This window comes from Notamacropus eugenii, chromosome 1 (genome assembly GCF_028372415.1).
Source record: "Notamacropus eugenii isolate mMacEug1 chromosome 1, mMacEug1.pri_v2, whole genome shotgun sequence".
Lineage (NCBI taxonomy): Eukaryota > Metazoa > Chordata > Mammalia > Diprotodontia > Macropodidae > Notamacropus > Notamacropus eugenii.
Genome location: NC_092872.1, coordinates 626066526 through 626092556, shown reverse-complemented (window position 1 = coordinate 626092556; position 26031 = coordinate 626066526). Strand labels below are relative to the sequence as shown.

General features: G+C 37.6%; 1 protein-coding gene and 1 pseudogene across 3 annotated transcripts in view; one reads left to right on the top strand and one right to left on the bottom strand.

The window, feature by feature from the left end:
* UNC5D (unc-5 netrin receptor D) overlaps window positions 1-26031 on the top strand; it is an 804024-nt gene that overhangs the window by 520319 nt on the left and 257674 nt on the right. The window lies entirely within an intron of this gene.
* On the bottom strand, window positions 12595-12695 carry LOC140521761 (U6 spliceosomal RNA; annotated as a pseudogene).

Sequence of the window (26031 nt, the reverse complement as noted above, 5' to 3'; positions counted from 1 at the left end):
GAATTCCCCTGCACTTGTAACTAGACCCTGAAATAAAGCTCAACCCTTGTTCGACTCTGGAACGTCCTTTCCCTCATACGAGCATCCGGTTTGGCCAGCCGAAGACCTCCGATAGAGGTAAGGGAAGACTCGGGTAGCCCACAGGCCTCTAGGCCTGGCAAACCTCCTTGAAGAACTTCAAACACAGTGACTTCTTGATGACTTGTAGGATATATGTGCATATGAGTTGGACTTAGTGGCCACTGAGATGCCTTCAGACCCTCAAATTCTATGATTCCTTCCTAGTTACACATATATGATCTCATGATCCTTTGAAGAACAAAAGTCACTGCTCTCGGTAATTGAAACTGGAACAAGTACTGTTAGAAATGCTATGGACGATGTAAAGTCTTTACCCTCAAGAATCATGCCATCTACTTGGGATGATAACAGAAATATTAAATTAACCACTAGTACAGGACAGTAAGAAGAGAAAGAACAAGAAATTATTCTATCTACTTTGTTTCAGGTACTGTGCTAAGAGCTTTACAACTACTATCTCTTTCAATTGTCACCACAATCCTGGGACTTAGGTGCTATAGTTGAAGAAATTTCGACAGATGTTAAATGCCTTGCTCAGAATCACACAATTACTAAGTGTCAAAGGCTGGATTCAAACTCAAGTCTCCCTCACTCCAGACCCAACTCTCCATTCATTGCACTACCTAGTTGCCTCAGAAAATGATTAAATGCTAAATGACTCTCTTTGCATCCTCTTTAGATTCTTAATGATGATATTTCTGTCTCCTGGGTTCTCTTTTCATCTTTTTTCTACTCTGCCTTGGTTATTTTTTTTGGTAGTCACTGTACTTTATTGGAAAACATTGATCTATAGTTTTCTTCACAGCTTGAACGGAACACAATATTGCCCAGTTTAAAAATAGAACAAAACAAAATAAAAGCCCTCCTCAAATAGCCCCAACCTCATCCCACTTCACTTTCCCACCATGGCCCTGGACTGGGTTTCCACCTCCCCTTCACCCAGGAGGAAGGAACCAGGGGGTGAGTCAGAAGAGAGAAATCTCTTGTGCCAGGAGGTCTGCCTCCTTTCCAGGCTCAAGAAGGGTCAGTTTGATCCACCTGGTCTTTGGGTGTTGGAAGGCGTGAGACAGAGAGAGAGGGAAAGAAGAAAGAACATAAGGAGGGAAAAAAAAGGCCAGCCTGCCCATGGCTCCTTCCTTGTCCCAAATATCAAGGTAAAAGAGAAACTGTTGTTGGTAAGTTTGCTGACAATGCCATCTGGCAGGATGACAAGATGACTAGCAGAGAAAATAGACTTAGAATCACAGCAAGTCACTACATGAAGTAGGGCAGAGGTGGGGAGCACAAGTGGACCTGGATGAGGGTGGTCTTATTACAGCTATGATCAATAATGGTGGTTGAGTCACTCCCCCAGCCCCCAAGCTATATATAGATTTCTCCTAAAAAAAAAAAAATCAAAGAATTGACCACATTGCCAAGCAACCATTGACACATTCACTCAAACTGTGGCACTAGAGCAGAAGAATGTGGCTAGGGTGGGGAGAGTGATGTATTAGCACCAAATATTTACAGACTAGCTCAAGAGATTGCTCTAGGAGTATGTGCATTTACAATTTATACAAGGTGCCAAGGGAGCAGGGACTCTCTCCTGTTCTCTCCCACAAGCCAAAACTTGGTAAAGCCAACTGCTGATTATTTGGAAATAAAAAACCAAAGGATTTTGTAATGTTGTTCATCCCTACCTCATTTTCTTCATCTGTCCTACCCCCAACCACTGTCTAGAATTCCCTTCTCTTCATTTCAAAGGCTACATTAGGTGGCATCACATTTTCCTCATGTCCACTTACCACCCACCCTAACACGTCATGTTGGAAGTCCTTTAGACCTTTCACCATGGCTTTCAACACAGAACCACAATGCCAGGCACATGTAAGCATCCAAAGGGTTTGACTTTGCTATCCTGGGTAGGGATACTCTCCCCATTCCTCTGCAGTTTAACACTGATAGTTTATATTATCAGTTCTACAAAGATAACTCTCAAATCCACATCTCTATCTTTGGCCTTTTCCCTAAACACCAGTGCCTACAGTAAATACACACCTGTGTTATTACACTATAAATGCAAACTGTACTTCTCCTCAAATGAGAACTTCTCTCTGTGAGTTATGATATCCTTTCCATTCTATCTACATAACATGTTCCTCTTTTGTTCTCACCTTCCTTATCCCTGCTGTCACTATATTCCAGGCATGGAAGATGACTGATGCAAGTTAGGTAACAGAAGATGGAAGAATCTGTGCAAGGAAAAAGAAGGGGAGTTTAGCTAGACAATGGGGTACAGGTTGAGGAATGTTACTTATATTCGCAACCCTCACCTCTTACACACACACACACACACACACACACACACACACACACACACACACACACACACACACTTTAGTTGGTTTCATTCCTACCATCCTTTAAAACAGAGGCTCTTAGCTGGGGTTCTCTATACTGCTTTTCTTCATAATCCTACATATTTTATTTATGCTATTACAAAAATATATTCTGAGGAGTCCAAAACCTTCAGCAGACTGCCAAAGAGTTCTGTGACACAAAAAAGGTAACAAACCCCTGTTTTAAGGTCTAGCTCAAATTCCTCCTGCTGCATGAAATTCTCCAGAGAGCTCAGAGTTATGAATAATGTCTTCTTCCATAGAACTTCCAAAGCATTTCCTTTGAGTACCATTAGGTTCTGTCCGTGCTACATTTAGTATTATAGCTATTTGTGTGCGTGTGTGTGTGTGTGTGTGTGTGTGTGTGTGTGTGTGTGTCATATCTCCTGTATTCCCCCACCCTACTACTGAAGATAAGGTCCTAGAGTGCAAAGACAGGATTCATAAGAATCTCTGTATTTTTTCCTTGTCTAGTACAGTTCTTTGCACATAAAATATGCAAATAAACATTTGCCAATTTGAATTTTTTTCAGAATTCAGACTAAGGAAAGCTCCGTTCTTTCTGTAAACTTTATATATGGAAAAAGATTAAATGTTTAGCTTGGCCCTAGAAGAGAGAATGAAGGACAGAAGTTTCAAAGAAGCAAATTAAGGCTTGATCATAAAAACTGTTCCTAAAAAGAGGAGCTTTCCAAAAGTGGAATGGTTCACCAGCTTCCACTGCCAGTAGGCTCACCCTTCTTGGAGGTTTGCAAGCATAAACTGAAGTGTTTGTTGCTTTTGTTGTAGAGGAGATCCTTTTTCATGTCTTGGTTGTCCCACATGACCTCAGAGTTTCCCCTTGCCTTCCAAAATTCTGTGGTTCTGTAACGAGTCATCAGAGGAGGCTTTATGGGGGAGATAAACCCTATGTTGAGCCCTGATAGAGTCATGTGGATTGGCAAAGTAGGGAATAGGGCATTCCACTGAGAGGGAATATGAGCAAAATTAGAAGAATATAGGTGAGTTCTGGGCACTGCGAAGGGATGACTGGGAGGAGCAGCATGTAGAGATCATCCTAAATCAAGAGTTCTTAAACTTTTTGTGCATTTCATGAACCCGTTTGGCAATCTGGTGAGGTCTAAGTACCTCCTCTCAGAATAATGTTTTCAAACATATGATAAGCTATATAGACTTATAGAGGAAGGTAATTATGTTAAGATATATATATATATATATATAAAATTTTAAAAATTATGAACCTCCTAAAATCTACCAATGGATCCTCCAAAAAAGGACCCTAAGATAAAAAATCCTTTTCTAGGTGCTATGCTAACTATCAGTGGATTGTGAGTGTAGTAATGGCCACTAGAATTCAACTACATGTGACGATAAAGTTTTCTGACTGAGGTGACAGAACTCACACTTGTCAAGGTCCCTCAAACTCTGCTACAGATAGGTCCTAGGAAAGAGGAGGTTTTACAGTTGACTACTGAGGAAATAGCTGTTGCTGTAACCTTGATGCATCACCATTCAATCACTTTGGTATTTCCTGAATCTCAAACCTCATTCTGCTCACAGCAGCAAGACTCTACCAAGTAAATATGTAGAACAGGATAAACATGTCCCCAGAAACAGGGGCTTCTAGGGACCCCCCAACCCTGCATCATCAAGCTCTGTTAGAACAAGAAAGTCCACTCTCTTCCTATTTCAGTATCATAAAACTCTATACAAATAATATCATGGGGACCAATTTTAAACACTAGCAATAGAAGTCTTTTTTTTATTTCTTTTTTTCTTTGACCCCTACAGGCACACCCTATAAAGAGCAAGTGTCTTGATTAAGACCATGACTAATACTGGTTTGGCATCCACGGCATCCTCCATCACAAAGCATCCCCTTCTAGTGACTTTCTCCCTAAGCTTTTGTGCAGTAATGAGATAACTTCCATGGCCATGTGCTGTGGGGATGCTATTTCCTAGGGTCCTGTTAACATCTTTCTTACATAATTGCACTGTGGAATGTCATTCCATACCACCATTGTAGTCCCACACCCACCTTTCTGCTCAACTGTTTTTGCTCCAAGTGAAAAAAAATTTCTAATTACGATTGTGGTTGGAGTTCTTGCCTTCCAAGTCCTACAGCTCATCCTCTCTGTCTTCCTTGCTGTTCTTACCACAGTGATACCACACATACTTTCTTTTCCCTATATGGTTTCCAGGGATCAAGTATATGGATATTGCAGTAGGGGTGTATTTAGTTTGCTTAGTGCCTTTGGTTAGAATACAAAGATAATGAGGCCAAGGTTTTTGGATTTCATCCTGCCCTTGTCATCTCTTAGCTTCTCATAGAGGAAACAAACCAAATAAACAACACATTGCACAACTAGATATAATAAATCAACTCAAGACAACTCTCAAAAATTCCTACCATTAGGAGATTCACATGAACTCATTCTAACTATTAGAAAGAATGATAAAGACATGTTCAGCGTGTCATGCACTGTACACTTTTGGGAGAGTACAAGGGAAGAGGAGGTAACAACAAGGTATTATCTCAAACTTTTTTTTAATATTTGCACATATTTTTATGACAGATAATTCTACTTTCTATGCAATAATGAATCCCCACTCTTTCTAGTGTAAAGCAACCAAATAGGAACAACTATCCAACATTTCCTGGGATTCACATCGCCCAGTCCCTGCTCTCATATGACCTTATCTTGTTGAAGGAATGGGGCTGGACCAGATGATCTCTGGAAGTGACTTGGAGTTGTTAGATCAATGACTAGGCACGTTCAAGCTTGTGCATTTTCTGTATTTCTTCTGAGTGCCTGCCCCATGATCTTTGGAACAAGGCTGAATTGGAGTTTGTGCTACCTCTGAATGACCTCTCTCTATTTTCAGCAGCTTGATTGGGATTATTATCCAGAACCTGATACTTAGCAGGAAGAGAATGTCATTGTATTTGAGTCAGTAGAGATTCATTCTTCCCAGAGGCTCTTGTCTCTGCTTTTTAGGGTTGGAGCAAATGTGGGAACTGTGGTTTCTCAGTGACAAACTCATTTACTTTTAAAGCAAAATGATGAAGAATGTGACCAACTTGCCTTTGTCATTGGATGTTCTCAGTACCAGCCAGGGTGGTATATCCAGGATCAATATGACTAATGGACACTGGCTCCTGGTGATAGCAGGATAAATTATCACATCCCTTCTGTTTCATTGATGATAATTTCTTCTTACTGTCTGATCCATGGTAGCCAAGATGTTGTTCTCAGTAGCAGCTGTCAAACCAATCTCCAGCCACCAGCTAGGAAACACTCGCTCAATACATCCAGTGTCAAAATTTGAGTTATCTTTAAGTCATTTTGTTCTCCCATATTGTTTTCTTTGGATGAGTAAAATCTCTATTATTTTGGGCAAAGAGACAGAATATGTACTATGAACAAACCATGTGTCTTTTAAATTTGATCTTTATTATGTTTTTGTAATGATTCTGTGATGTCCCTCGTGTCCATTTTTTTATCCAGATAATTTTTTGCACCACCCTCTCATTCTCTTGAACCTGCCTGAATACCTCATCATATTTCTCCAGTTACTTATCCAAGTTAAAATTAATTCACTCATGAATTAATTCAACAAACATTTAATACCCCCTAGGTTATACAGAAACTCATTTGCCTGGAATTTAAGGTCTTTTATGATTCCTCTTTCCCAATCTTATATTATTGCCCTCCACACACAATATATTCCAGCTAAACTTAGTAACTCTCTTCCCTCTAAACCTGGCCTTCCCTTTTTTATATATTTATTTATATTGGGTCACATGCTTAGAATGTCCTTCGTTGCTGTTTTCACTTGTGGAATTATACCCATTTTTCATTCTAAATTAAATGTCATTTCATTCATGAAGACTTTCCTGATTGTGCCACCTTCCTCATTGGACCTCATATGGATCTTTATTTTGGATTTTTCCAATCCACTTATTATATAATCTTGTTTATGGAAGTATAAAGAATAAGTGTAAATTTCAGGAGTGCTGGCTTTAAACTAGTACTTAGAGAGAATGACAGAGTAGCTACTTGAAAGCATCGTGTTGGGGTAGTCACCAGATGGTCAGGTAAGCCCCAAACTGCCAGCTTCAGCAGCTGCAAAGGCTCTAAGTCCTGAATATATTTCAATTATTTCTATACATGCATAGATGGGATCGATTTATTTTTCGTTCGTGTATTCCTAGGATCTTATCTACTTATGATATTATGATATTAGTCCTACTAATAGTTCATAATTTATCAAATGTCTCTAACCTCCAATTCCCACAGATTCTAATCTCTTTCCCAATTTCAGATGATTGAAAAGAATTACTCACTAACAGACTATAGTTCGTGTAATGAATTAAATCAAAAGTAAAAGGTACAGGGTCAAAAGCTTTAGTGACTTGAGTAAGTTACAGCCATTGTTATGAATCTGAACTATCCCAGAGGTAGGGAACCTCTGTCCTCGAGGCCACTTCTAGGTCCTTGGGTGACACCTTTTGACTGAATCCAAGTTTTACAGAACAAATCTTTTTATTAAGGGGATTTGTTCTGTGAAGTTTGGATACAGTCAAAGGGCCAGACTTGAGGACCTAGAGGGTCACATGTCACCTCAAGTCTGCAAGTTCCCCACATGGCCAGATTTATGCTGTCCCTTCCAATGGAAATATTTAACTACCTAAACCTCCTTGCCCTTCATAAAACTGAATATTAGTTGTTCTATAATCTTGTTCTAACTTGCATCTCTACTCTGCATTCATATAGCCTTCTCCATTTTCCATGCCTGGAATGTACTCTCTCTCTCTAGCTGTTGAAATATTTCTCTTCCTTTAAGGGCCAACTCAGGTGGCACCTCTTCTATGAAGTCTCCCTTGATTCCCTGTGCCCTTCACTGTTACCACCACCTCATGGAAATGAAATCTCCCTCACCATGATGTTTTAGAGGAATTTGACTGGATCTCTTTTGTCTCTATCTCATTCTATGTTGTATTATCAATAATTGTACACATGTCGAAACCCCATGTTGATAAGTTCCTTGAAGCCAAGGGTTATACTCTTTTCCATCTTTGGATCTTTACCAATGGAGAATAGGGCCTATCCACAGTGAGCTCTTAATAAATGTCTACTGAATTTAATTGAATGTTTAAATTAGAGCCTTTCTAATTTTTTAGCTTGCTGATTATTATGTATCACCTCCAAATAGTTGTACTTTATCACCTACTTCAAAAAATACTCTCTCTCTCTTTCTCTGTCTCTCTCTGTCTCTGTCTCTGTCTCTGTCTCTGTCTCTGTCTCTCTCTTTTTCTCCCCACCTCCCTCTCTCCCTAGCAGTCTATGAACTTCAGCAGTCCCCAGTAACTATGTATTCAGGCATCCAATGTCACAGTTTTAGCTCTGACTGTGAAAGGGCATCTGGCAGTGATGAGCTCTATAGCTACATTACAGGCAAACATAAACTTGTGTTGATTTTTGAGTATTCTGCAGTGGCTGGAGCAATATTATAAAATATCTTTAAAACTCTATCACTTGGAAAAAATATTTGAAATGTGCCTTATAGGTCCTCTTTTATCAAATGTTTAACACTGGGTTTGGCACTTTAATAGGCTGCCCTAGATGTTTGAGTGGGTATCTACATAAACTCTGATGGTTTATTTACAACTGTAGCTTTTAATGGAAATGTAAAATAATTTCTCTTCTGGGCAGTCCACATTTCATTGCAAGCACATCAACAAAATGTGAAATTCACATAAAATGCCAAGTTGCAAGTATCATGAAAGCTGGGAGAGGCATTGCTGCATATTTTAGATGGGCCCATGTATTTATGATACGGGTAGGCATACTGTAAAGTCTAATATGGTAGTATTGCTCTATTGTAATAAAACAATGTGGTGTTTGAGAGGAGGGGGGAAAACGGTTGTTGAATTATAGCAGTCATTGTACCTTGTTTCCCGTTATTGAAAATGGAATATGATTATCAAATGTGAGCAGTGTGCATTTTACACACTTAGTTATAGATCTCACTTTTTATGTGTGCCTGGAATATCAATATTTGTTTTACTTTTAAGGAACATTAGTTACAAATACAATAAGTGTGTTTCATTTTTCATCTAGGATACGCTGTCTTCAGTTTTTGAGTCAGGGCAAGCAATATATGTCTCAATGATTATTGATCGAAAAGCCAGTTGATACTAAGCAAGACTGGTTTGCAATAAGCCAGTGCATGAGCTGCCCCTGCTCTCTGAAACCCATGGAACTGGAGTGAGTAGCAATAAATAAGAGCTTAATTAAATTGCTGCTTGGCAGATTGCTGGACCGTCTTTCCGATTGGGCTTGGAACCCGTGGGGTCTCCTTTTCCCCTTGATGTATGCGTAGAGTTCTCATTAATGCTAATGGGAGGTATGTGCAGTAAGAGAAGGCTGACCCCACATTCTACTGTGTCAATGAAATACCAAAAAGGATTTTTGTTTCTCCCTTGGGCTATTCGGCGAAGGATTAAAAAAAAATCCAGACTGAGGCATGAGAATATGAGGCATATGGCACCTAGCCTCTCAGTGCTCTCAGCACATGTTTAATAGAAGCAATAACGGTAATAATAATAACAATATTCCTAAAAATATATAAAAATGCCGTGGTGTACTTTCTGTGCTAGTTAGTTATAGATTGTAATTGTAGACCACGAGATTAGACTGTTAGCTCCCCTTGGAAATATCCTCTCTCTCTGTTTAGCTCCATGTACATTTGATTACGGTGCTTAGTAAACCATAGAAACTGTGCTCCTAGGCTAGAAATGAATGAAAATGATTAATTAGATCTTTTAAGGTATTGCATTTATAGGAGGGCACATGTAGCCTTCAGCTCATTTGGGTTCAAAGCCATCTGAAAGACAGGAATGCTTGAAAATGAGGAAAGACAGGTCTGCTAGGCATAATTTCAACTTGTATACTGCCATTGCTTTCTCCAGTATGTGTATTGAGGAGGAATTGTCAGTCTCATCTCTCACACATTCAATGTAATTCAATAGAAAAACATTTGTATTAAAATATATTTATATATAAATATATGATATCTCATATGTAATATATTAAATATATTATATTGTTATATTACATGATATATAATATACATTAAATTTGGTATTTATTATATGCTAAGAAGTGTGTGAGACATAGGAAATAAAAAGACAAAGTCAAACAGTCCTGTCTTCAAGGAGATTTGTATGTGTTGGGAGAAGGGAAGTGAGGAGGATATACACGGATAAATAAATTCAAGGTAAAATTAGTAGAGAGAAATCATTAACAATGAGGAGAAAGAAGGGAATGCTTCACCAAAGATGTAACACCTATCCTGCACCTTGAAAGAACATAGCCGTTCTAAGGGACAGAAATAAAGGGAGAGTGCTTTCTAAACATGGAGTGCAAAAGCACAGAGGTTAGAGATGTGATATAGAGTTATGAGATAGCTTGTATATAACGTAAAGCATGTCACAGGGTGCCATATGAAATGGCAATGACATGATGGATGGATGACAGATTGAGGCCTTTTTTAAATGCCAGGCTGATAAATGTATTTTTTTCTGAGGTAGTAGGGAGTCACTTAAGACTTTTGAGTGAGGGTGTGACACAGACCTGTGTTTTACGAATATTAATTTGGCAGCTGTGTTGAAAAGTTTTTACAAAGGCATGATTTTCTTATTTCTTTGAGTGTGTATGCACATTTTCTGGAAGCATATGATGTAATGATATGACAAAATAGGCATGTATTCCTACATCCATTCGTTCAGTTGTTTAGAGTTGTGTCCAACTCTTTGCAATCCCATTTTGAGGCTTTCTTGGCAAAGATGCTAGAGTACTTTGCCAAGTCCTTCCCCAGCTCATTTTAGAGATGAGGAAACTGAAGCAAACATGATTAAGTGACTTACCCAGGGTCACACGGCTAATAAGTGTATGAGGCAGATTTGAACTCTAGGAGATGAGTCTTCCTGACTCCAAGTCTGGTGCTCTGTGTACAGCAACATGTAACTGCCCTATAGTTATAAACATGCATGTGAAAAGTAGTAGGAGTGGTGATTGTATTACTAGTAATAGTAGTAGTGGGGGGCATCTCCAGTCATCCTGATCTATATCTAGCCACTGGAGCCAGATGGCTCCAGAGGAAAGAGTGAGACTGGATGACTTTACACTGCCCTACCTCACTTGAATCCAATTCACTTGCATGTCATGGCATCACCTTCCCTAAGTCATGGCCCTCTTCCTCTAGAATGAAGGACAAACAGCAATCATAATGTGTGAGTATTAGTAACTGGACTCAACCAGCCAGTTCCAGTTGGAAAACACAGCTCCATCCTTTCTTCTTTCCTTTCCTTCTTCCCTCCTTCTCTCCCTCTGTCTACATAGAGAATCATACCCTTACCTTCAGGTATTCTGCCCAAAGGAATATAAATTTTGGTAGCTGAAACTGCCCAAGATATCTTGGGGTTTAGGGGCTAGATTTCTTTTATAAGGACCATGTTTTAAACCCAAAGCTCTCTGACTCTCATTGATTTGTAAATAGTGTGTCCCATCTCAAGCCTCATTGATTGTGGTTTGGGCTCTGATTATTCAGAGTGAGTATAAAGAGCAATTGTTTCTGTTTTGGCCAAAAACGCTGAGGGTCTTCCCCTCCCAGACTGATTTTCTTTTTCACTTGGTATTAGAGGCCATTCTTTGCCTCTAGTCTTGCCTAGCCTTAATTACTAACTGGGCATTGCTTCAGTCAAATTGAAACCTGGGGAAGACTTACCTTAAAAAGGCCAAGGTCTTCAGCTGCATCCAGAGTCATCTCTAGTCATCTTGCCACTGGACCCAAATGACTCCAGAGAAGAGGGTGAGTCTGGTGACTTTGCAATTAAATCCAATTCACTTGCAAGTCATGACATCACCTTCCTGATTTCATCATCCTCTTTGAGAACAAAGAACAAACCGCAACAGCAGCAGTAATGGTAGTGCTAACAGCAGCAGCAGTAGCCTAGTAATATATATTTACAAAGTACTTCAAGGTTTACAAAACACCATGCTCACAGTGCTCCTGGGAAGTAGGTATCACAAATATTATTATCTTCTTTAGACAGATGAAACTAAAACCGAGATAGGTTAAGTGACTTATCTAGAATTTCTAGGACCACATAAATATTACTGGCATAACTGTTATATGAAACAAGCTTATATCAACATCTATGTTCAAGCAAGGCTACAATTCCCTAACTCTGGAGCAACTGCCCTTGAGTTATCTTTTGTTTTTTTCGTTTGTTTGTATTTTTTTATTCATTAGCTTTTTTTCCCTCACTTAATAGTATTTTCTTCCAATTACGTGTAAAGATGTTTTTCAGCATTCACTTTTATAAGATTTTGAGTTCCAAATTTTTTTTCCCCTCTCTTCCCTCACCCCATCCCCAAGATAGCATGCAGTCTGATACAGGTTATATGTGTACAGTCATATGACACATATTTCCACATTAGTCATGTTGTGAAAGGAGAATCAGAACAAAAGGTAAAAACCACGAGAAAGAAAAAACAAAACAATTGAAAAAAATATGCTTCTGCATTCAGACTCCATAATTCTTTCTCTAGAGGTGGATAGCATTTTCCATCATGATTCTTTTGGAATTGGCTAAGATCCTTGTGTTGCTAAGAAGAGCTAAGTCCATCAAAGTCAGTCATTGCACAATGTGACTGTTACTGTGTACAGTGTTCTGCTGGTTCTGCTCATATAAGTCTTTCCAGATTTTTCTGAAGTCTGACTGCTGATTATTTCTTATAGCACAGTAGCATTCCATTACATTCATATACCATAACTTATTTAGCCATTCCCCATTTGATTGGCATCCTCTCAATTTCCAATTCTTTGCCACCACAAAAAGAACTGCTATAAATATTTTTGTACGTGTGAGTCCTTATCCCTTTTTTATGATCTCTTTGGGATACAGGCCTAGTAGTGCTATTTTTTGATCAAAGGGTATGCATAATTTTATAGCCCTTTGGTCATACTTCCAAATTGACCTCTAGAATGGTTGGATCAGTTCACAACTCTACCAGCAATACATTAGTATCCCAGTTTTCCCACATTTTCTCCAACATTTACCAAAAATACGGAATGCTTCATGAATTTACATGTCATCCTTATGCCATGCTAATCTTCTCTATGTCATTCCACTTTTAGTATATGTGCTATCAAAGCAAGCACTGCATTTTTTTTAACAAATTATTGTACTTCAGAGCTGGAAAGGATCCAGGAGATTGGGTAATCCAGTTTTCTCATTTTGCAGATGGTGAAACTGAGATATAGAAAGATGATGCGTCTATACTTACCAGGGTCCCAAACAAATAGGAAATGACAGATTCAAACTTGGGTTCATTAAATACAAAATCTACTATATCACTCCACTATCACCCTTAGTCAATCCTTCAATAAGCACTTAAGAAGCACCTACTATAGGTTACTCTTTTCAGGACAATACATATATGTATAACCAGTCTCATGCCCCACCTATACATGTGATTTGTCAAATCCAAAAGAAAAAAAGTCATCAACCTAAGTTAAAATTAAGTAAATTTCCTTGCCACAGTAGAAGTAAGCAACAGACATTGATTCTAAAGAAGAGTCTCTCTAAGGTAAGAATGCCCAGAGAAATAACTCAAAAGTTTAGTGCACAGGGCATAGTTTGCAAAACAGCCCAGGGCTATCTAATAGCAGGAAAATAAACCTCAAATCATTCTTTTTAACAGAAAAGTTTAGTTAGTGGGAAGTGATACCTCATACTGTAGGACGCAAGACTTAAGAGGTCAGAGATCACAGAGTCCCATGGAATCACTGATGGAGAAGCAACTGACTGCCAAGGGAGGGAATAGTGCAGGTGCTGCCAGGGAGGAGTTTCCAAGGTGGCATTAAAGCTTCCTATTTGAAATAAGCATTCTTGCTAACTAAGTGACAAGTTTAATTGTTATTAACTGCTGAAGAAGTAAAGTGTTTATGGTACCCTCTAAATTGCAGCATCCAGAGAAGGGTCCTCCATTGCCAACCCTACTAATAGCTATTGGGCAAGCCATCCTTGTTATTAATCATTTATACTATTAACTTGTTATATACTACTGTATTTCTATATTGTATATTAGTGTATTTCCGACATGTCCTAAGAAGTTCATTTTCTTCTTATCCACCTTCCAGGAGTCAGTTTGGATAATGACATAATTCTTTCTAAATTGACCATACATATGTATAAACAAAAACCTTTTCCCAGATTTCAGACTTAGAGTTCAAACTTAGAACAAGAACCAGTGAAAAGGTCTTTCAATAGGAGTCAACAAAATAGCCTTTTCTTCCTTAATTTCTTTAATCAGCTATATACACATCCTGCAGAGTAAAATGTGATGACCTTTAAGGAACTGGACAAGTTCAATACAAAAATGTCCCAACAGAACTACCTGCTTTAATTATTCTGGTAATTTCTGCTCTAATTTGTTTGATTCCTCATCTTGGCATGGCAAAGAAGAAAGGCACCCCAGGTCCTGAGCACACTCAAGAATTCTGTATCTTGTTAATTTGCCTGCCTCTCCAGCATGGTATATCTGCATTCTTTTGTCAGAGTAAATTATTAACTGCCTGTTGATTTTTGAAGATGTTAGCAAGAGTAAATGACATTTATTATTTTTATTAGCTACATTATCTCATTTGAGCCACATAACAACCCTGTGAAGTAGGTAATGCTGAGAACATAGTCTCCATTTTAGAGATCAGGAAGCTGAAATTTCAAGAGGTTGAGTTAATATACCAGTAGTCAGCCAACTAATAAGTAGATTTTGAGCCTTCATCTTGTTGATTTCATGTAGTTCACTCTATTTTCTATGTAGCTGGGTGGAAAGAGCACTGGATCTGGAATTAAAAAGGTCTGAATTCCAATCTAGTCTCAAACATTTATTTTTTTAGCTTGGGACCCTGGACACAGGGCACCTAGATGATGCAGTAGATAGAGTGCCAGGCCAGAAGTCAGGAAGACATCTTCCTGAGTTCAAATCTCACTTCAGACACTTACTAGCTATGTGATCCTAGGCAATTGTCTCAGTTTCTCCATCTGTAAAATGAGTTGGAGAAAGAAGTGGCAGACCAATATAGTATCTTTGCCAAGAAAATTCTAAATGGGATCACAAAGAGTTGAACACAGCTGAACAATGACAAGACCCTGGACTAGTTATTTAATCTCTGACTTAGTTTCCTCATGCACAATAATAGCAACTACCTCCCAGGATTGTTGTAAGCATAAAATGAGATAACATTTATAAAGCGCTTTGAAAACCTTAAAGCATTCTACAAATGTTAGTTGTTATTATTATCATATGACACTACCTTTCTCCTCTCCCCCAAGATAATGATTAAAATTTTGAAAAATTCATTATTTCAAACTATTCCAAAGGACCTTCTCTCAGTGATGATACTCAGATATTTGGAATGAGGAGTCATGGATTCAAATCTGAGCTCTGATAAACTCCTAGTTTTGTGACTGTGAACAAGGGATTTCACTTTTCAGAGCCTTAGGAATTTCTCTCTCTAGAACTGAGATGACTGTAAAGTTCGAGACACCTACAATAAAGAGTTGTTGGAATGCAAGTGCCTAAAATTCTAGAGAAATGTAAATCACATATGTTTTTTCTCCCCTTCTTTACCTAGAATATCACTACTTTTGACATTTCTATTTTCTTGGGTTTTTTCTTTTTCTTTTTTTTCCCCTTAAAACAATCTGAGTGTATTGCTCTCAGCTCAGGGATTAGGTATAACAACCCCTAACATTGTATGAGCCCTAGAGTGATCATTTCTTGATGTTCAAGCAGAAGGTGGCTTTAAAAAGAAAATGGCTTATGGTCATTGTCGCTTATGGAAGCTGTTTTAATTCCGCATCGCCATATAATGAAATACCAAGTCTGAGATTTGCAGCAAACACCAAATTGTCAGAATTTGCCAGATGTCTTGAGTAGTGTTAAGTTTCACATCTCTGAAAGTCTTCAAGTAAAGGTTTGGTAATCACTTGCCAGTGCTATTTGAGAATGCTTTATGTATGCTTTGAGTATGGATTGGACTAATTCTCCTCAGGGACAGCGAGGTGGTGTGGTAGATAGAGTGTCAGTCCTGGAGACAGGAAAACCCATTTCCCCATGTTCAAATCTAGCCTCAGATACTTATTAGCTGTGCAAACATGAACAAGTTGTTTAACCCTATTTGCCTTAATTTCTTCATCTGTAAAGTGAAGTGGAGAAGGAAATGGCAAACAGTTCCATTATCTTTGCCAAGAAAACTCCAGATGAGGTGACAAAGAGTCAGGCTGAAACAACTGAACAACAACAAAAACCAGGTCAGAAGAACTGACTGTTAAAATTTCATTGTGAGCCTACCCAGAAAATCAGCAAGTACTATAATTCAGGCTTTGATTTAGAGTTTTGTTGATTTTCTAGACTTCAGAAAGTTATTAAGAGAATATTAATAATTCAGATTAAACTTATAAGTGTTTCAGATGTACTTTTGTTTTTAATCATAGAACCAGTTGTTAACTATTTCCCCAAATGCTCCTACTACAATATGTAGTCCAATCTTCTCATTTTATAGATGAGCAAATTGAAACCCAAAAGGTTAAGAGAATTGTCCAAGATGAAATATGTAATGAATGACAGAACCAAGACCCAAACACACCTCTTCTGACTCTAAACTGGGTGCTATGCCTGAAGTATAGTTGTCAAGAACTTTAGAATTTATTTGCTACAAGAGTCTTGTTTTACACATGAGGAACCAGATCCAGCAAGATCAGTTAGTAGAACCAGGAGTCAATCAAAGGCCACACAACTCCAGAACCAAAGCTATTTTCATTTTGTAAAGTTGTATGTAAAATAGTCACAATCCTAGCACCATTATGAATGTTCTTTCCCTGTCCACACTCAAACACTCAATACACAAGTATTGAAGCAGATTTTCTATTATTTTTTAATGTTTCTGCTCGAAAACATTCCTGATCCTCTCAATGATTAGAGAGAGACAGAGAGACAGAGAGAGGCAGGGAAACAGAGACAGAGAGAGACAGAGAGACAGACAGAATAATAATTTCCCCCTTGTGTTACATTTTTGTTCCAAAAAGAACATGATATTCAGTCTCTTACAACTTCTGAAAAAAAGAATCTAGACAATCATTAATAAATATAACTCCTAGAACCATAGATTAAGCTAATACTCCTAGGAACTGCGAATTAAATTTTAGGACTCTGATCTGCCTGCCAACTACAGAGATGACTGTTTTGAGTTATCTTGAGTTGGCAGCATAATTTACTAAAAATGTCAGGTATTTGAGTCTGTGCTTTGTCATTAATCATGTGATCTTTTAAGAGGCTCTAACTTTTCCTGAACTTCAACTTCCTCATCTGTAAAATGAGGACAATAATGCTCGTATTGTCCACCTCAAAGGGCTATTGGGAAGAAAGTATTCTGAAAACCCCTAATTGTTTTTGCTTTTTTTAAGTGTTATTTTTTCTTGAAAATGTTGCCTTAAATATGTTGCCTATGTTTAGATATAGAACACAATTACATAAAAATAGATATTCCTTACAATAAGTAAGGTTTGAAGGGTTTTGTTCATTGAAAATTTAAGAATGTAGTCAAACATTACCTGCACTGGAGTGTAAGTACCTTGATGTTATGGGCATTTGGGGGGAGGGGCAGATTGTTTATTTTATTTTGTTTTGTTTAGATCAACATCCCTACAATTTAGCACGGTACCTAGTTCATAGTAGAAATTTAATAAATACTTGTTGATTGATTTGTTAGAATAGGCCTTGCCAGATGCAAATGAGAAATCATTTCTATGGGCAGAGAAAGCTTCTAGACTTTGTTTTTCCAACTTTGAGAGGTTTTTGTTTTATTTTGTTTTGTTGAAAACTCTACTATAAGAGATGGGGCCAATAGAGAAAGCTATGTAGAAGTTTCATTGAATATAAAATGCTATTCACATATATCCAGAGATTATACTTTTATGTGTACAGGGATGCCAACCTGTGCTTGTATTTATTGAAAATACCAGGGATGAAAGGAAGCCCTCCCAGGAAAAGCCCTATTTGATAGGAGTAAACCCAAGCCAGATCTCATTAGAAGACAGAATTTCTTCTTTGCACCAAAGTCCAAAGTGTAAGGGAATGCTAGCAATTGGGGACAATTGGAAAGTCCCATCCAGGGAAGTATGCACAGAATCAAAAGGCAGAGGTATTAGTGAAATGATGATCAGATACATACTTCCAAGACATGGTGCCATCTTTTGTGGTGGCAGGAAGCATTCCTTATGCTGTTCTGGTTCTAACATGATGAAGAACCTATGGGAGTGAATGCCTGCCCTTTCTTGGATACTTATGACTGATTTCTATTCTCACCATATCTCAAAAACTCAGTCAGTATCTACTGTAACACTAAGAAAGTTCAACTACAGAAATCCAGGTTGTCGTTATGAAAAGTTTATCATGAAATCACGAAAAGGTGTCATGATGGTGATTAGATTGGCCACAATAGAGATGAGGAGGTAGAAGTAGAGAAGTCATTGAAAATGGAATATTAGGACGTTATTTGGAAGGTGACTTAAAGCTCAATCAGTCTACACAAACCCACCCCACAACCCAACGTATGTATCTCTTCTAGAATGTTTTAAACAGTAAACTAGTGTGATAATGGACAAGCCACATAACCTCCCTGGACTTCAGTTTCCTCATCTGAAAAATTAAAGTATTGGACTAAGATGGTCTCTGAGGTACCTTCTAGCTCTAAATCCGTGACTCCTTGACTATCTAATTTTCTCTTGAATATCTCTAGTGATAAGAAATTCATTGTGCCCACCAATGAAGCTTATTCCATTTTTGAACAGGGCTAATTGCTAGGAAATTCTTTTTTATTGGACTGAAATTTGTGTCCCTGAAACTCAGTATCATGACTGGGAAGATCATCTATTTAATAGTTCAGCAGTCCAGCACACATCATGGGGTCATATTGGACATTTCTGTTATAAAATATTATTTCTAACTTTTTTTCTAGTAAAGTCCTTAACTGTCATATCCAAACCTCTTTCATTCTGCAGATTATGATCTTCTCAACCCCATTAGCTCATTGATTATATTATCCAAGTCTCAACATTCAATTTATCATCTCAGAAAAGGATACCAAAGATAATTTCAAGATCCTAGATCCAATCCTAAATTAGCTCATGAAAGATAAGAAAAATAAGACAAACTCAAAATTGGAAGGAAAAAGAAGCCAACCAATTGAACAAACATATACTTGTCTGATCTATGACCACAAATTATGCCCTTAACCAGTCAGGGCCTATAAATCTAGACTCTAACCCACATGCAATGTAAAGTGTTCACAATTCATGGAGTGGTTTCACCAAATGAGATAATGTATCTAAAGTGTCTCCCAAACATTAAAGTACTATCCAAATGTCACTTATTCTTATTCTTATTATTATTTTATTCATCTCCTTTTTATGTTCAATGTAGTTCCAATAGAAGTGGTACCAGGGAAAATCACTTTCCTACAGTATTGTCCTTTTATATTCAGTGTTAGGTCAACTCTTGCAGAAATAATTTATTTTGGGGAGAGTAATTGAATGAAAGTATTGAGCTATATGTTCATCTTCTATAGACTTACTGAAAGCATATTTGAAACAACTTCAACAATATTTAAGACAATGGGGATGAAATCTACATCTTCAAATTCCCACATGGTTTTACCTCTTTTTGTATTCCTAGCACTTAGCTATACAATGCTTATCACATTGTAAATGCTTAATAAATTTTTATTAATTGAGTCTTTGGTTATATCTCTATATTTTAAAATTTTTAAAATTAATTCCAAATAACATGGAAATTACGAGTACTTGGTATGGTAATGTCTAATCAAAGCATTGTTCATAGATTTTTATAGATTAATGTTATGTCTAAACTATTGTTGGCAACAGCTTTGTTGGTAATAATTCTCTGGTTCCAGAACAGTTTATTGTTTGAATTTTCAAACATAATTTTGAGGCCTATATTTGGAGTTCAAGGTTTTTTCTCTATTAATTCATGAAGAAGGAAGCTTCCAGTGTATAATTCCAGCTACCAGATTGTCTTTCTGTGTTCAATAAGCACAAGATATTGACTCCCTAGAAAGATATGTTATATATTTTCTGCTCTTTTCTGCATAATTCAGATTGATTAATAAATTCAGGTTCCTTAAGGATAAATGTTCTGTAATATCTGGTGGCAATAACTTGGTCTTATATCAGTGACAAACATTGATCAAATTCACACAACTAAGTCATTTATTTGACTCATGTCTACATTTTGTTGGTTGAGTTCATGTGGAGGTCACCCTTTTAGAGCCTCCTGATTCCACTCTTGGATCTTACTTTTTTTTCCCTTAGACTCTATCCAGAGGTAAATCACCTTCAGTTGTATTCAATAAATCAAATGGAGCATTCCTAATGTCCATCTTTTTGATTAGTCTGTGAAATGATGTCAATTTATTCCAGACATATTTCTGCAACATTTTACCCTGTTCATTTTTCCCTGATTATGACAAAGAACATCTATCAATCATCCTCTTCCTTTTCGACATGGAAATATTAATCTTTCTACTGTTGCTTTAAGGGGGAGCAGCCCTACATTTGTAATTGTTCTTATTTCACAAAATTGTGGGGAGCAACCCTATTTTAGAGACGAAAAAACTAACATTATTAAGATTGTATGACTTCTCCAGGAATCACAGAACAAGTAGCATAAACGAGACCCAAATACCGCATTTCAAAGTCAACGTGCTGTCAGTTACACTGCACAAGATAAGTGATCATCAGTGGCTCGGTGGAAATTCATCAATAGTAATAATTTAGGGCCCATGGCCATGATGAAAGGTCAGTGCCATCATCTATTGGCTGGGTAAGCTAGGATACACCACTGTGAAGAAAGTGTTGACTTGGTCACATATCTTGTAAGGTGCTGGAATCAGTCTGTTATTGCAACTGTTAAAGAACTAGAACTATGACATCTTCTCTACAAAATATTATAATATTTACTTTGAACAGAATTCAATAAAACTCAGATACAGTCAATCTGATTCTATCCATGCTTGATCATGCATAAATGTCACAAATAAAAAATTATGTCTACGTCACTATGATTTCTATTTATCTGATCTCTTCAATCCAGTTTCACTCAACTCCTGCTATTTGTCAAGCCAGACACTTCATCTCTTAGCTCTGGACATTTTCTCTGGCTGCCCCCCCATGCCTGGAGTACTCTCCCTCCTTATCTCTGCCTACTACCTTCCCTGGCTTCCTACCTTTCCCAAACTCTTTTAATGTGAATTTTCCCTCTCTTAATTATTTCCTATTTATTATTTATGTAGTTTCTTTGTATATCTTGGTTTGCTTATTGTCGTGTTGTGAGCTCTTTAAAAGCAGCAGCTGTTTTTTGTTTCTTATTGTATTCTGTGTGCTTAGCACAGTGCTGGCACATAATAGGCACTTAATAATGTTTGTTGACTTGCTGATTTGCATGAAATTTTTTCTTTGATTTTTTTTTCCTTCCTTGACAGGCTGGTAGCCACAGAAATATAGCCCAGGACAATTAAAACCAGAAATTTTCAATTCCCATTTGAATTTTCTTCTGTTTTCTACTTAGCAAAGTGCAGGGAGCTACTTCTGATATGCTTTGGAGAGGAGTATATTAAGACTGTGCATGTCTCCACACATTAGTAGGGCATATTTGGTTCTGTGAGACAGACTTAGAGAAATAGAAGGAGAGGGAGGAAGACAAATGGAAAGGGGGTTGAAGGAATGGAAGGAGGGGGAAGAAAGAAGAGAAGAGAGGAGAAAGAGAGAAACAGTATTAAAAGAAATGAGAATATGGATGCCACTGTATTAGATTGCTAAAATTATAATAATAATATTTAGAACTAGAAAAAAACCAAGAAATAATTTATTCCAACTCCTTTATTTTTCAGCTGGGAAAACTGAAGCCCAGAGAACTTAAGCAACTTGCCCAAGGTTCCACAGATAGCAACTAGCAAGAAGCAGAGTTGAAATTCAAACGAAAAGTCTCCTGACTCTAAATCCAGTGCTCTTTCTACTAAACAGGATCTTTATGTTTGAGAACAATTTAGTTACTTAGGTTTCTACCCTACCTCCCATCTCTTGGTCTAACAACCATTTCAAACTCAGACTATGATGAACTTTACTAACCATCCCCTTTGCCAGTGAGTCTCCAAAGGGTTATATAACAGGCCCTGGAGCACACAGACTCCATTTAACTGTTCTTTTTCCTGCTTTATGGCTAAAATTTTCCTACTTCGTTATCTTATCCCTGAGCCTCATTCTTATCTGGGCATGCTTGAACTTCTTCTGTCCCTCTTACTTTCTGCCCTCCTTGTCCCTTACCGCCAATAGAAACCATGTTCTATTATTAACAAATTTGTATTTAACCTCATTCTCTTCTTCTCATACCCTTTCTGCCCTCTGACACTGATGGTATGTTGTACTGCATCCCTGAACCCCAACCTTGCACCTCACTGGCATCTCCTTTTCTTGTCTCCCAAAATACTAGGTCAGGGATAAGATTAGGTATACTTCCTTTTCTTTATTCCCACTTTCAAACTCTCTTTAAGTCTCTATCACTTACTATTTCTCCTTTTCTGAGGAGGCTTCATTCATTCATTCATTTACACTACTCTATCCAGATCTCCACTGCAATCTTCTCTTTTCTTTCAGGGGATTCTCTGTGATTTCTCAAAGCATTCAGTGTAATGTTTACCGTTTTCCTCTTCAACTCAATCTCTGTTCTCATACTCAAAGCCTTCAATATATTCCTCAATATTCCCTCAAACATTGTTTTCATTACCTTAATCCCATGGCCATGAGAGTTGCTTATATTTGGGATCAAAACTTCTTAACTTGGGGGTGGAGGTGGGGGTACAGATCTGTGAATTTTTAAAAAGAATTGTGTAGCTATTTCAACATAATTTATTTCTTTTGAAATTCTGCAAATTTCAAGTTATGCATTTAAAAACATTATTCTAGGAAGGGGCCCATAGTCTTCAGCAAATTGCCAAAGGGGTCCATCACACACGTGCACACACACACACACACACACACACACACACACACACAGATTATAAAACCTTTTATTAAATCTGTTATATTCGTAACTGTGTTACCTCTATATTCCTGAAGCCTACTATCCTTCACTCTGATCATAGCGGCCTGCACTTCTCCTCAATATTTGTTGCTCCCTTACCTGTTACAGCACTGCTTTCTCATGCATAGTTCTCCTGACAACTCCTGTTTTCCTTTGCTGAATCAATGTTAGTTTCTCCTCTTGGAATGGGCATTTGCTAAGATTTTATTTTGACTTCGCTTTTTTGTCTGTACTCTCTTGATTGTCACAAGTTCTCATGAGTTCAGTGATCATGTTTATAATGATGTCTCCATATATAACTAACCGTAATCTCTCTTCTGATCTCTTGGCCCACATTGCTACATATCTGCAAGACATTTCCCTGGAAGGTACCACTGGATCTGAACTTCAGTATGTCTAAAGTAGAGCTTAATATACTCCTCCAACTCATTCCTTTTTCCAGATTTTTTTTAGTATAGATACTATGATGCAGTCATCACTGACGAATTGCCTTCCTTCTCAGTCCATATCCAAAAAGTTGCAGTTTTGTCAATCCACATCCACAGTATATTATCATACTCAGCTTCTTGCTGTTCTTTTCCCACTAAACTCCAACTTCATGACATTGCACTAATAGTTCACCAAGCCGGAGAATGGTCTTTCTTCTCACCTCTTAGATGCTTTGTCTTTCTTCAAGACTGAGTTCAATACCACCTTAGTGTAGCTAACTACTAATGCTTTCCCCCTGAGATTATTTTCCATCTACATACCTAGTTATTTACATGTTGTCTCACCTCATTAGACTGTGAACTCCTTGAGGTCAGGGAGAACGATTTTTTTCCTTTTATTTTTGCCTCTCTTTGCATCCCCAGTCCTTAGCAAAGAGCCTGACACAAAGTAAACTATTAATAATTTCTTGTTGACTGACTGATATCTATGTCCCTCTATCAGTACGCACCCTAACATACACAGGGGGCCTGCTATCACAGGTTGTTAAATCTGTATTCGTAAAAGGAAAGGCAACTTTTAAGGGGTTAACAATCACTTTAATCCAGCATATTTACCTATTTCAGGGGAGGCAACACCCTGAACTTCAAAGAAAAGACTGAGAAATTAAAAAGTCAACAGGCATGGCTTCCTCTGCCTGAATTCAACAGACAATTGGACCCCAACTGTCTGACCACAGTTACCTGAGAGGGAAGCATGACATCTGTGTTCTCAAAACTGGGAGGGCTCCTTAGCAGCTTCCTGGAGTCCTCATCTGGCATTCAAATCTTCTTGCAAAAATTAAGCCCCAAAGTAAAACCTCACCCTCAGAGTATTTGTACACTGTTTTAGAGCCAAAGGGCATAACCCTCTGAACCAGTGCCTCAAAAGAAAAAAAAAGGTACTTGGGACCCTCCTACAAAATAGCTCCCCTAATCAAGCTTCCCACAATGGGCTAGCCCATCAATAGGTGGGAAAGATCATCCCCAGTCACAGTCAAATAGAGGCATTATACTTCTTGATTATACTAAAACAAAAACAGCAAAAGATTCTATTGTACTTGCCATTACAGTCCCTCTTATTTTCTGTTTATAAGGATAGTTACCCTAATTAAGACCCTTATCATATTCTCCCTGGGTATTATTGAAATAGCCTCTTATTTTCCTTGCTTTCCTTCTCTCACCTTTCCTATCTATCCATACAGTGGCTAAATAACTGCCTTAAGAAGTATGTCTCTTAAGTGGTTTCCCATTATCTCTAGTAAAAACTACAAATTTCTCATACCCTCAGCATTGACATCACTCTGTTTCAGTCTGGCTTCAGTTCACCATCATAGACACAATTCATGCTTCACCCTGTTGCTCTCTGCATTCCAGACAAATCGGCCTACTAGTTGTTCCCTAAACATAGAAATCTATGGGCCAATTACTGAACCTTCATATAGTCATGGTTAGAATATGTGTCCTCATTACCTCAATTTCTTATGATGTTAAATTTCCTTTTATGTTCATCCCACATGCTACTTCCTAATACTCCCCCCAATATATTAACTTTCTTTCCTCAAATTACTTTTCTGTTTTTACTGATCTGTGTACATATCCTATCTTTACAGTATAAGGTACCTACTTGAGAATAAGGACCATTTGTCTTATTTTCTCAGTACCCAGCATTGTACTTTCCCTATATTCGTGTATATTCAGTTGTTTAAATTAAAATAATAATAATAAAAAATCTGACGCATAGTTTTCCTGTGATCACAAGTGTTGAGAGAAAAGGATTTTTCATATCTGTACTAAGTATAGAGTTGTAGCCTACTAAATGTCCATATATACAGAGAACAAAGATTTTTTAAATAACTGGCAATCTTGGACTTCTGTTATATTCTGATTTCTGGAAGACCTTCAGTCTAGACTTGAGATCATTGTAACCTCACATGTCACTTCTCACAGTTTTAAAAAGAGAATAAATGCCCCGCTCTCACTGTGGTTTGGGGGATATCACATTGAACCATCCAGTGTCATGATTACTGTATCTATAAAATGAAGAGATTCCAGGTCTTAAGCAACCAGTCAAACAAAGAATGATATAGAATTTGATATAGAAATTAATAATGCAAGTAGATTAAGAAGTGACATGGTATAATGGGAAAAGTATGAGATTTGGATTGACAAGACATGACTTGTAATCCTCTCTAGGCTACATGTTACATAAATGACTTTGGGTACATCATTTCAATTCTCTGGGTTTTAGTTTCCTCATTTGAAGGAGAAAAAGTAGATCAGGGATCAAATCCTACCTCTGAGTTTAGCATCTATATATCTTTAGGCAAATCAATTAATTTTCCCATGCCTCAATTTCCTCATCTTAAAAATAAGGGGATTGGACTCATATAACTCCTGAGTTCCCTTTCAGCACTGTATCTAAGATAACATGACTAGATAATAGCTGGGATTCCCTGCTGCTCAAAAAAAAAAAAATCTGATTTCATGAATAGTATAATTGTGAATAGTTGTTTCCATAGAGCTTTGACTTCAGCATTTCATTGCTCTGGACCTTCTTACAGAACTTATTTAAATAACATGCTGCTGTACTAGTTTCTCCTATTTAATATGATTTCACATTATCCAGAAAAGAAGCCCCACTACAACATTTGTCCAACACCTGAACTGTGAGTTGGATTTCTAACTGGAAACCATAAAAACATTTGCACTTTGCATGATTCTGACATTGTGCTCCGTCCTTCACATTCATCATAAAAGTCTTGCCAATCTTCTCAGGTTCAAGCACAAAAATCTATTGCATTACCACAGGGCAATCAGAAGTTCTTTGCATGGAAGACCAAGAACTAGCTATAACCAAATTATTTATTC